Consider the following 12,232-nt stretch of genomic DNA (forward strand, 5'->3'; position numbering starts at 1 on the left):
TTGGACAATTATGAATGAAGCATTTGTTCTTTTATTAATGTTCACACATGTTCATTCTGCTGTGTAATTGTGAAAACTGAATCCAATGCTTTTTACACCATTGCAACTATTGGTGTTGTTTAAGGAAAATGAGTACTGTTGTCATTTTCCTAGAAATGTTGAACAATGTAGTCTTTCTCAGGAATGCAAGTTCATTTCTTTATCATTTATTTGGCCTATTTCAAATTCAACTTCCTTATATCATAATGTCTTTCAAACATATACCAACTGAATGGGGTAATTTAAAACATAAACCAATTGACAGAAAAAACATTGCTGCAAAATTTAACATTTCATTTATATTCATTCTCAATTGATTCAACATTTACATAACAAAATCTAACCAGTAGCACACCAAGAATATCCCATTGTCACTATCTACAATAATAGTTACAAGAAGAGCCAAAATTTTGTGCTATAATACACACCATAATACAAAAAAAAAAAAAAAAGCCAAATTCTGTAGCTAATAATCCTCAGCCCCTAAACACTTCCCTAATAGTTATAGTAACAAAAACAACACAAACCCCAACAACCACCTTCTACCAAATCACATTAGACTTATTCCTCAGATCTTCATTTTCTTTGATTCTTCTCAGCAATCCCATTATAATGTGCTTAACATGATCTAGATTGGTGGATCATGCCATTGGAAGAAATTGCACTCACCAAGCATCTGCAACCAACAAAGCACAATAATTTTAAACCCAACTCAAAGAAAAATTAAGAAATATATAAAATTTAACAAACCTTAAATTTTCTGCATATATAAAATCGTCTACCTAGGTTCGCCTCTATCTAAGACACCTTCAACACTGTTGCTTCACCACAAAGCAATTAGGAATAATATATTCAGCTAGTATGTCCATTCTGTTGGCTCAAGGGTCATTTTCTAATCTCGGATTTTGATGATTAATACAAAACAAATAAATTTAAATTATGCTATTTGTGCTAATTTTATTTTATGCAGAATTTCTATGGAGAGAAATCGTACAAGGCAAGTCCTACATTGAGTGTGGAGATTTCGAAGATCCTAGTAACTAAGTATTTAGGATACTTTGTAGGTGAAACAACCCGAATTTATATTTTCAAAGATTTTTCCAATTAAATTTAATGCACCGACAGTCTGGAAATTCATATTAATATTTTAGTGTGAACACTGTGAGAAAACGAACCGAAAACTGATTGAAAAAGCCGTAAACCAATTAAAAATCGAAGATTTGGGCCGAATCGAACTGGTTCGACCCAAACCATCTAGAATTTTCTTTTTCCTCTATTTCTAGCGCACACCTCACTTCCCCTCCCCTGTTCCTGCGCTTCTTGACTACCGGTGACACCACCTCCGACCACCACTCCTCCTTCACTTCCTCTTTCCTTCTTCTTTCCTTTCTTTTCTTCCCTTTTCTTTTCTTTTCTTCCTTTCTTCTTCTTTGGATCTGCGTCTGCGTCGTGTCCCAGCCGCTCCAGCAGAGGTGATCCACCACCGACACGAGCGCAGCCAGTCGCACCACCTCCGTCGCACGCCAGCGTCGCCTCGCTGCTCCTCCGCACGTGCCATTGCCAGTAGCTCCGCCCTCTGCCAGAGCGCGCAGTGCACGGCAACAGCACGGTCTCCACCTTGTCGCGCCACCACCGTGCTTGCTGCTCCACCATTGCTCCGCCACAACAGCTCGCGCCTCTGCTGCTGCTCCAGCATGCCTCCGACCACCAACAGCCACTGCTATCCGATCCGGCATGAGTGGAAATTTCTGATCTAGCAGAAATTCGACAAAAAAAATTATATTGGGGTATAAATTAATTTATATACATTTCCGTAAATTAGTTTAATTTTATTCATGATAGTTAATTAAATTTAGTCATTTTAGTTAGTTTAATTTTAATACTTTTAGTTGATTAATTTAATTTTAGTAATATTAGCTAATGAAATTAATTTTATTATTTGTAGTTAATTAAGTAATTGTGAGTAGTTAATAGATTTATAATTTTAGTGTTGATTTAATTAAGGTAGTTTAGATATAATGTTATTGTAATGTATAATTTTAATTGTGTGGTGATGTTGAGATTGATGGAGGATGGAAAATTGGATTGATTGATTGCCCGATGGATGGGCTGTGTGGTTTGAAAATATTAGATATATTGTTGATATTTTAACAGGTGGATAGTCCAATTTTTAGGGGAGATGCTGCCGAAATTTCGGTAGAAAATAAAATGAATTTCGGTAGCAAATAAAATTCATTATAGAAATTTAATTATTTTTAGAGAGTAAATTATTGATAGAAATTAAATGGGTTAAGATTAGTAGTGTGATGAATAAATATTTTATCTGATATAATTCTTTTTTTTTTCCGATGTCATTCTTACTTTGCTAAGATCGCCCGGGTCCATCTAGTGCTCCTCCAGGACAGAATCAAAGCTAGAGTTTCGCTTTCTATCACTGTGAGTAATAATAAATAATGCATATCAACATGCATTTGCATAGCATTTTTTTACAAACCTTATATATATACATGTATATTTTTATATTATAACTCATATCTATTTTATGCTGCATAATTGTAAATTTGGTGTTGTACATTGAAAGAATTGTTTGAATAATTGTGCTGTGCATATATTGTGATTTGTTTGTGTGGAATTGGGATGAAGTGGGTCACCATGGGACTGTGAGACCGTACCGTTATATGGATCCAATATGATTACTGTTAGCCGGGTAAATGGGAGATCGGCGCCCCCGTGTGCACCTACCGTTACCGTTACCGTTAACCACGGGTTGGCTTCTCGTCGTTGCGCACCGGACAGTCTAGATTTGATTGCAGCCCGCAGGGTGGCCTCCTGTTGTGAGCGCTTGATGATCTAGATTGGATGGAGACCACCGGGTTGCCTCCTGTTGGTATGAAAAAGAAAAGAGAGGATGTAAAAACCATGAGAGGGCTGGTCAAGTGAGGATTAGACCGGTCGGCCAGTATGGGGGATCGGCTCCCTGGTGCACATGTGAGAGGATGAGCCATGTGGGAGGACGGCTCATCGGGGGTTCGGTGACTCCACTGACTAATTTCCACGTGATGTGATTATTTGAAGTTGATATTGTTTATGGGTGCTGATGTTATGCCATATGATTGACTATTGTGTGTTCATTCAGTTTATTAGGGCGCATTTCGCGTGACTGTATTTGGTGTGTATTATTTATTATTATTCACTGAGTTGTAAAACTCACCCCCTTCTCCCCAAACTTCTCAGGTAGTAGGAAGTTGCTGATCCAACGGAAGCTCTGCAATCTTCTCCGCAGAGTTATAAATGTAAACTTTATATTTCTGTTATTTAAATTTAGATGTATTAATTATTCTATTATCAGATTATTATTGAACTCCGCAGTTATAGGATTGTGTATTTTAATTGGGCTTGCCGTATGCGTACTTTTGCAAATGACTTGTTATATATTAGACGCAGGCGTATTAGTATACCCATATTATGCATATGACTTATTATGATTAGGCCCAAACTAAACTTCAATGGAGATATTTAAAATTTGGGCCGGATTGTATAATAATTATATTTAAACCCTAGTGGTATGGGCTTACTGTTCCTGTTAAATGGTGTGGCATGTATAGGTAGAGTAGTTTAGGCTTACTACGGGCCTCGGGGGCCTTAAGCTTACCTGGGCCCTAGTGCCGATCCGGCCCACGGAGACGGGTCGTGACAAAGGTGGTATCAGAGCATAAGTTTAGAAGTCTAGAGATAACTGCGGAGTTATTTCTGTCACGTCTTGATATAGTATCATTTGCCTCTTACATTTCAGCGTGATTACCGTTAGAGTCATATTTTAAGCTAGGCTGATAAATATAATTGATGTTAATAGAATTGGTCTTGTTATGTTCTGATAAATTTTGTTTATACTTTAAATTTCAGCATGGTGAATAATAGGAGAAGAGCATCCGATAATGCGGAGCAAGAAGCTCCAGATGAGGCCTCTTCCAGACGTTTAGTTCCTGCTAGACGAAGAAGGGGTAGACCTGCAAGACGTGAAATCAATCAAGATGAAGAGGAGCAGGAAAATCTAAATGAGGAAGTTGCAGCTGAAAATCCCCCTCGAATAGATACACTAATGATTGGACTTCAGCGAGCTATAACAGTAATGAATGACATGTTGATACAACAACAGCAACAGCAACAGATGCAACCACCTATGCCCGATCCAGCAGCGCAACCATTTCAACCAGCTCCACCTCCTACTGTTTCGAGGGCTGCTAATGATAGCCTTTATGATAGGTTCATTCGTTACAAACCACCTAAGTTTACAGGCACTGAAGACGCTCATTCCTTTCTAGCCAGAATCAGAGAGTTCTGCATTGAGTTGGGTTGTGATGACGAGAGATCCATCATATTTGCAGGCCGCAGAATGGAGGGTGTGGCTGAAATATGGTTTAGAGATTATGTCCTGCCTGTTGTTAATGGGATGATCTGGCAACAATTTTCTTCTCTCTTTATTGACCGCTTCATACCAGAAGGAACTAGGAGGGCAAAGATGAGGGAATTTGAGTCCTTGGTTCAAGGGAATTTGTCTGTGGATGAGTATGCTACCAGATTTATAGAGTTGAGCAGGTATGCTCCGGGGTCTATACCTGATGAGGGCACAAAGGTATACAGGTTTATCAGCGGGTTGAATGCCATATACGCGACTCTATTCCAGCAGAGGGGGCAAGATTTTAATGCTGTGGTGGCAAAATATATTTCTGATGGACTTATCTTAGCCAGAAGGGGTGATAGAGCCGTAGCTCCACTTGAGACTCTAGGCGTACCAGGGATGAGTGGATCCTTCGTAATGGGTGCTTAGTCTTCGAGTTCTCAACTCCAGGGAAGAGGAAATTTTGGCAGAAGAAAAGATAAAAGGAGGCAGTGGCCAAGAAAGAGTACTCATTCAGGTGGTTCCAGTAGTGGTCACAGTTCAGGTAGCAGCAGACCAAGTGTGACTGTCTGTCGCAGGTGTGGCAAGGCTCATAAAGGAGAGTGCGACCTTGATTCTAACACCTGTTTTAGGTGTCACCAGACGGGGCACTATGCTAGAGACTGTTCATTTCCTCCGTCTCGATATATGCCACCCCAGTCTTCCATGGGTAGTGTGTCCAGACCTCCCTTCTCTACACCGTCGGCATCTAGTACTAGACTTATTAGCCAGCAGGGCCGTGGCTCTATTGGTAGGGGCAGAGGCCAGAGTTCGGGACAGAATTTGCATGCCACTGGAGCACAGCCCCGACTCTTCCATTTGACTCCGGGAGATGCTCAGGCATCTAATGCCGTGGTGGCAGGTACTTTCATTATTTGTTCTTTGGAAGCACGAGTATTATTTGACCCTGGTGCCACCCATTCATTTGCATCTCCTAGGTTTGCTATGAAAATAGACAGAGTGCCCAATCAGTTAGACATTCCCTTGTTGATATCGACGCCTTTAAGTGAATCTATTTATACTAATTCAGTCATTTTAAACTGTCCTATTGTTCTTGAAGGCGTAGACTTACCTGCAGATTTAATTATCTTAGATGTGATAGATTTTGATGTGATCTTGGGGATGGATTGTTTAGCAAAGTACGATGCAGAGGTCCATTGTAAAAGGAAAGAGATTGTTTTTAATCTACCAGATGGCAAGAAACTTGTTTATAGAGTGGATAAGAATATAGCTCCTTATAATCTGATTTCTGCAATCAGCGCCAAAAAGTTGTTGAGGAAAGGCTGTCAAGGGTACTTAGCGTTGGTAAAGGACACCACGACAGAAACTCGTAAAGTAGAAAGTATGCCGATCGTGAATGAGTTCATCGATGTGTTTCCAGAAGAATTACCCGGACTTCCTCCAGACAGGGAAATTGAATTCTGTATTGATTTGATTCCTGGCACAAAACCTATTTCCATGCCACCGTATCAAATGGCACCAGCGGAATTAAAAGAGCTGAAAGAACAGTAGCAAGAATTGTTGGATAAGGGTTTCATCAGACCAAGCACTTCACCTTGGGGTGCTCCAGTCCTGTTTGTGAAGAAAAAGGATGGTTCGCTTCGCCTATGCATTGATTATAGGCAATTGAATAAGGTGACTGTGAAGAACAAATACCCGCTTCCTAGAATTGATGACCTGTTCGATCAATTGCAAGGAGCTACATGTTTCTCTAAGATTGACCTTAGATCTGGTTACCATCAGCTAAAAATCAGAGAACAAGACATTCCTAAAATGGCTTTCAGAACCAGATATGGTCATTATGAATTCCTTGTCATGTCCCTCGGACTCACAAATGCCCCAGCAGCTTTCATGGATCTGATGAACCGTGTCTTCAAGCCATACTTGGACTGGTTTGTGATTGTGTTCATAGATGACATTCTAGTTTATTCTAGAACTGAAACAGATCATATACACCATCTGAGAATTGTGCTACAAACTCTGAGGGAGCATCGGTTGTATGCTAAATTTTCCAAATGTGAATTCTGGCTGGAAAGTGTAAATTTCTTGGGTCATGTGGTATCTAAGGATGGAATCATGGTTGATCCCAAGAAGATTGAGGCAATCATCGATTGGCCGAGGCCGACTACTGTCACTGAAATTCACAGCTTTCTGGGTTTGGCTGGCTATTATCGCCGTTTTGTGCAAGACTTTTCTCGAATAGCAGCACCATTAACCAGATTGACCCAGAAGAATGCTAAGTTTGTATGGTCCGATTCTTGTGAAGCAAGTTTTCAAAAGTTGAAAGAGTGCTTAACCACAGCTCCGGTATTGGCCTTGCCATCAGGTGATGAAGGATACGTAGTGTTTTGTGATGCATCCAGAGTGGGGTTGGGATGTGTTTTAATGCAGCATGGTCGAGTCATTGCATATTCTTCCAGACAGTTGAAGAGGCATGAACAGAATTATCCCACTCACGATTTGGAAATGGCAGCAATCATTTTCGCACTAAAAATATGGAGGCATTACTTGTATGGTGTATCCTGTGAAATATACACTGATCATAAAAGTCTAAAGTATATTTTTGAGCAGAGAGATCTAAATCTGAGACAGAGGCGCTGGATGGAGTTCCTTAAAGATTATGATTGTACCATTCAGTATCATGCTGGGAAGGCTAATGTAGTAGCAGATGCTCTAAGTCGAAAGTCTTTAGGAAGCTTAGCTCACATTTCGGTTGAAAGAAGGCCATTAATTCGGGAATTGGATGGCATGCTTGATGAAGGCCTTAACTTGGAAATTTCTGCTTCAAACTGTGTGTTGGCTCATTTCAGAATAAGACCAATGCTGCCTGATAGAATTAAAGCCGCCCAAGACAGAGACCCGCAAATGCAAAGAATCGTGCAAGACGTAATTACTGGTGGGTCAGGAGACTTTTTGTTAGACAATGATGGTGTACTAAGGAAGGGTACTCGTGTTTGCGTACCTGATGTCGATAGTCTTAGGATGGAAATCTTAGATGAAGCCCACTATGCTGCTTATAATGTGCATCCGGGTACTACAAAAATGTATTGGGATTTGAAGGAAAATTATTGGTGGGCTGGAATGAAGAAGGATGTAGCAGAATTTGTGTCCAGATGTCTCGCTTGTCAGCAAGTATAAGCAGAGCATCAAAGACCTTCTGGATTAATGCAACAATTACCGATACCAGAATGGAAATGGGAAAGGATCACTATGGACTTTGTGGTTGGACTACCGAAAACGCCAGGAGGTTATGATTCAATTTGGGTGATAGTGGATCGACTTACCAAGACAGCTCATTTCTTACCAGTGAGATCCTCTTATAATGCTGACAGGTTGGCAAGGTTGTACGTTAAAGAGATAGTGCGCCTTCATGGGGTTCCAGTATCTATCATCTCGGACAGGGGAACGCAGTTCACTTCGAGATTTTGGCAGTCGTTGCAGAAAGCTTTGGGAACCCGGCTTGACTTTAGTACAGCTTTTCATCCGCAGACTGACGGGCAATCTGAGAGGACTATTCAAACACTGGAAGATATGCTTCGGATGTGTGTATTAGATTTTGGAGGATTTTGGGACACGCACTTACCATTAATCGAGTTTGCTTATAATAACAGTTATCAAGCAAGTATTGGCATGGCGCCCTATGAAGCTCTGTATGGTAGAAAATGCAGGTCTCCTATCTGTTGGGGGGAAATAGGCGATAGACAACTGGTAGGGCCTGAGTTGATTCAAATCACATCTGAAAAGGTTCCTATCATTCGGGACAGGATTAAGACAGCATTTGATCGACAGAAGAGCTACGCTGACCCTAAGCACAGAGAGGTGACATTTCAAGTGGGAGATTTGGTCTTTCTGAAGGTATCCCCTATGAAAGGTGTTCTCCGCTTTGGTAAGAAAGGAAAACTAGCTCCGAGGTATATTGGACCGTATCCTATAGTTGCAAGAATTGGAGAAGTGGCTTATCAGTTGGACATGCCTAACGAGTTTTCTCATATACACCCAGTATTTCATGTGTCCATGCTACGGAAGTACGTTCCTGATCCATCTCATGTGTTAGAGCCGCAGGAGATTCAGGTGGGTGAAGATTTGACATATGAAGAGATACCGATTAGCATCCTTGATTTTCAGATCCGTAAACTCCGATCGAAAGAAATTCCTATGGTCAAAGTTTTATGGAGAAATCATTCGATGGAAGAGTGCACGTGGGAAGTAGCAGCTGAAATGCAAAGGAATTATCCTCATCTTTTTCCTTCCATGTAAAACGTTTTGTACTAATAGTGATCGACTGTAAATGGTTTCTCTTTTGTTGAGTACGATACTTCTTTGTGCCTCATATATACTATGATCTTTTCTTGCTTGTTTCAAAATTCGAGGACGAATTTTTTATAAGGGGGGAAAACTGAAACAACCCGAATTTATATTTTCAAAGATTTTTCCAATTAAATTTAATGCACCGACAGCCTGGAAATTCATATTAATATTTTAGTGTGAACACCGTGAGAAAATGAACCGAAAACCGATTGAAAAAGCCGTAAACCAATTAAAAATCGAAGATTTGGGCCGAATCGAACCGAATCGAACTGGTTCGACCCAAACCATCTAGAATTTTCTTTTTCCTCTATTTCTAGCACACACCTCACTTCCCCTCCCCTGTTCCTGCGCTTCTTGACTACCGGTGACACCACCTCCGACCACCACTCCTCCTCCACTTCCTCTTTCCTTCTTCTTTCCTTTCTTTTCTTCCCTTTTCTTTTCTTTTCTTCCTTTCTTCTTCTTTGGATCTGCGTCTGCGTCGTGTCCCAGCCGCTCCAGCAGAGGTGATCCACCACCGACACGAGCGCAGCCAGTCGCACCACCTCCGTCGCACTCCAGCGTCGCCTCGCTGCTCCTCCGCACGTGCCATTGCCAGTAGCTCCGCCCTCTGCCAGAGCGCGCAGTGCACGGCAACAGCACGGTCTCCACCTTGTCGCGCCACCACCGTGCCTGCTGCTCCACCATTGCTCCGCCACAACAGCTCGCGCCTCTGCTGCCGCTCCAGCATGCCTCCGACCACCAACAGCCACTGCTATCCGATCCGGCACGAGTGGAAATTTTCGATCTAGCAGAAATTCGACAAAAAAAATTATATTGGGGTATAAATTAATTTATATACATTTCCGTAAATTAGTTTAATTTTATTCATGATAGTTAATTAAATTTAGTCATTTTAGTTAGTTTAATTTTAATACTTTTAGTTGATTAATTTAATTTTAGTAATATTAGCTAATGAAATTAATTTTATTATTTGTAGTTAATTAAGTAATTGTGAGTAGTTAATAGATTTATAATTTTAGTGTTGATTTAATTAAGGTAGTTTAGATATAATGTTATTGTAATGTATAATTTTAATTGTGTGGTGATGTTGAGATTGATGGAGGATGGAAAATTGGATTGATTGATTGCCCGATGGATGGGCTGTGTGGTTTGAAAATATTAGATATATTGTTGATATTTTAACAGGTGGATAGTCCAATTTTTAGGGGAGATGCTGCCGAAATTTCGGTAGAAAATAAAATGAATTTCGGTAGCAAATAAAATTCATTATAGAAATTTAATTATTTTTAGAGAGTAAATTATTGATAGAAATTAAATAGGTTAAGATTAGTAGTGTGATGAATAAATATTTTATCTGATATAATTCTTTTTTTTTTTTCCGATGTCATTCTTACTTTGCTAAGATCGCCCGGGTCCATCTATTGCTCCTCCAGGACAGAATCAAAGCTAGAGTTTCGCTTTCTATCACTGTGAGTAATAATAAATAATGCATATCAACATGCATTTGCATAGCATTTTTTTACAAACCTTATATATATACATGTATATTTTTATATTATAACTCATATCTATTTTATGCTGCATAATTGTAAATTTGGTGTTGTACATTGAAAGAATTGTTTGAATAATTGTGCTGTGCATATATTGTGATTTGTTTGTGTGGAATTGGGATGAAGTGGGTCACCATGGGACTGTGAGACCGTACCGTTATATGGATCCAATATGATTATCGTTAGCCGGGTAAATGGGAGATCGGCGCCCCCGTGTGCACCTACCGTTACCGTTACCGTTAACCACGGGTTGGCTTCTCGTCGTTGCGCACCGGACAGTCTAGATTTGATTGCAGCCCGCAGGGTGGCCTCCTGTTGTGAGCGCTTGATGATCTAGATTGGATGGAGACCACCGGGTTGCCTCCTGTTGGTATGAAAAAGAAAAGAGAGGATGTAAAAACCATGAGAGGGCTGGTCAAGTGAGGATTAGACCGGTCGGCCAGTATGGGAGATCGGCTCCCTGGTGCACATGTGAGAGGATGAGCCATGTGGGAGGACGGCTCATCGGGGGTTCGGTGACTCCACTGACTAATTTCCACGTGATGTGATTATTTGAAGTTGATATTGTTTGTGGGTGCTGATGTTATGCCATATGATTGACTATTGTGTGTTCATTCAGTTTATTAGGGCGCATTTCGCGTGACTGTATGTGGTGTGTATTATTTATTATTATTCACTGAGTTGTAAAACTCACCCCCTTCTCCCCAAACTTCTCAGGTAGTAGGAAGTTGCTGATCCAACGGAAGCTCTGCAATCTTCTCCGCAGAGTTATAAATGTAAACTTTATATTTCTGTTATTTAAATTTAGATGTATTAATTATTCTATTATCAGATTATTATTGAACTCCGCAGTTATAGGATTGTGTATTTTAATTGGGCTTGCCATATGCGTACTTTTGCAAATGACTTGTTATATATTAGACGCAGGCGTATTAGTATACCCATATTATGCATATGACTTATTATGATTAGGCCCAAACTAAACTTCAATGGAGATATTTAAAATTTGGGTCGGATTGTATAATAATTATATTTAAACCCTAGTGGTATGGGCTTACTGTTCCTGTTAAATGGTGTGGCATGTATAGGTAGAGTAGTTTAGGCTTACTACGGGCCTCGGGGGCCTTAAGCTTACCTGGGCCCTAGTGCCGGTCCGGCCCACGGAGACGGGTCGTGACAGTAGGATAGAGAGAAATTCCATATATGAGCACATAAATTATTTTTCTCTCAGTCAAAAATATTTTCGGAAATTAGATTTTCTCAAAATAAATTCTTTTATTTGTTTTCGAAAATATTCCTTAAATCGAAATGATTTAATTTCCTAAAACTAAAGAGATTTCTTCTCTAATATTTTTGGTAATAAAGTCATACACTTTTCGGAAATATATTTTGAAAGATCTAAAGTACTTAAAGTTATTTTCTTACCTTATAAAACGAAGGAGAATCTTTTTCGTTTTTAGTAAGAGCATCATTCCGTAAAAATATTTACCAAATAATGCTGCCGAAAATCTCTTGTTTAAAAGAAAGCAAAATCGTGTTTTATTCTCTTACCAAAAAGGATAAAATAAATTTTTGATAACAAAGATTTTCATATCTTCTAAATAAGGAAAGAAGATATTCTGACTTCAAAATATAATATTCTCTTTCCAAAGGCGACAGCTTCTTAGCTCTCTATATAAAGGAGCTTTCTCGTCTTGAACATTGGTGAAGTAAGAGTTTTCGTTTTAAGAGTACTCTCACATTGATCAAATCTTTATCTCTCAAAACTTACTCTCTACCCTCATTTTTCTTTTCATCTCTACACTTAACGTTTTCAATATTTAAAGTGAAAAGAATTTTTACAATTACTTTTGAAAAACGGTTCTGTGTTCTAATCGATTTTCTAATCTGATAA

The sequence above is a fragment of the Jatropha curcas genome, chromosome 10 (assembly GCF_041381405.1).
Source record: "Jatropha curcas cultivar XTBG-Jc1 chromosome 10, XTBG_Jcur_1.0, whole genome shotgun sequence".
Classification (NCBI taxonomy): Eukaryota; Viridiplantae; Streptophyta; class Magnoliopsida; order Malpighiales; family Euphorbiaceae; genus Jatropha; species Jatropha curcas.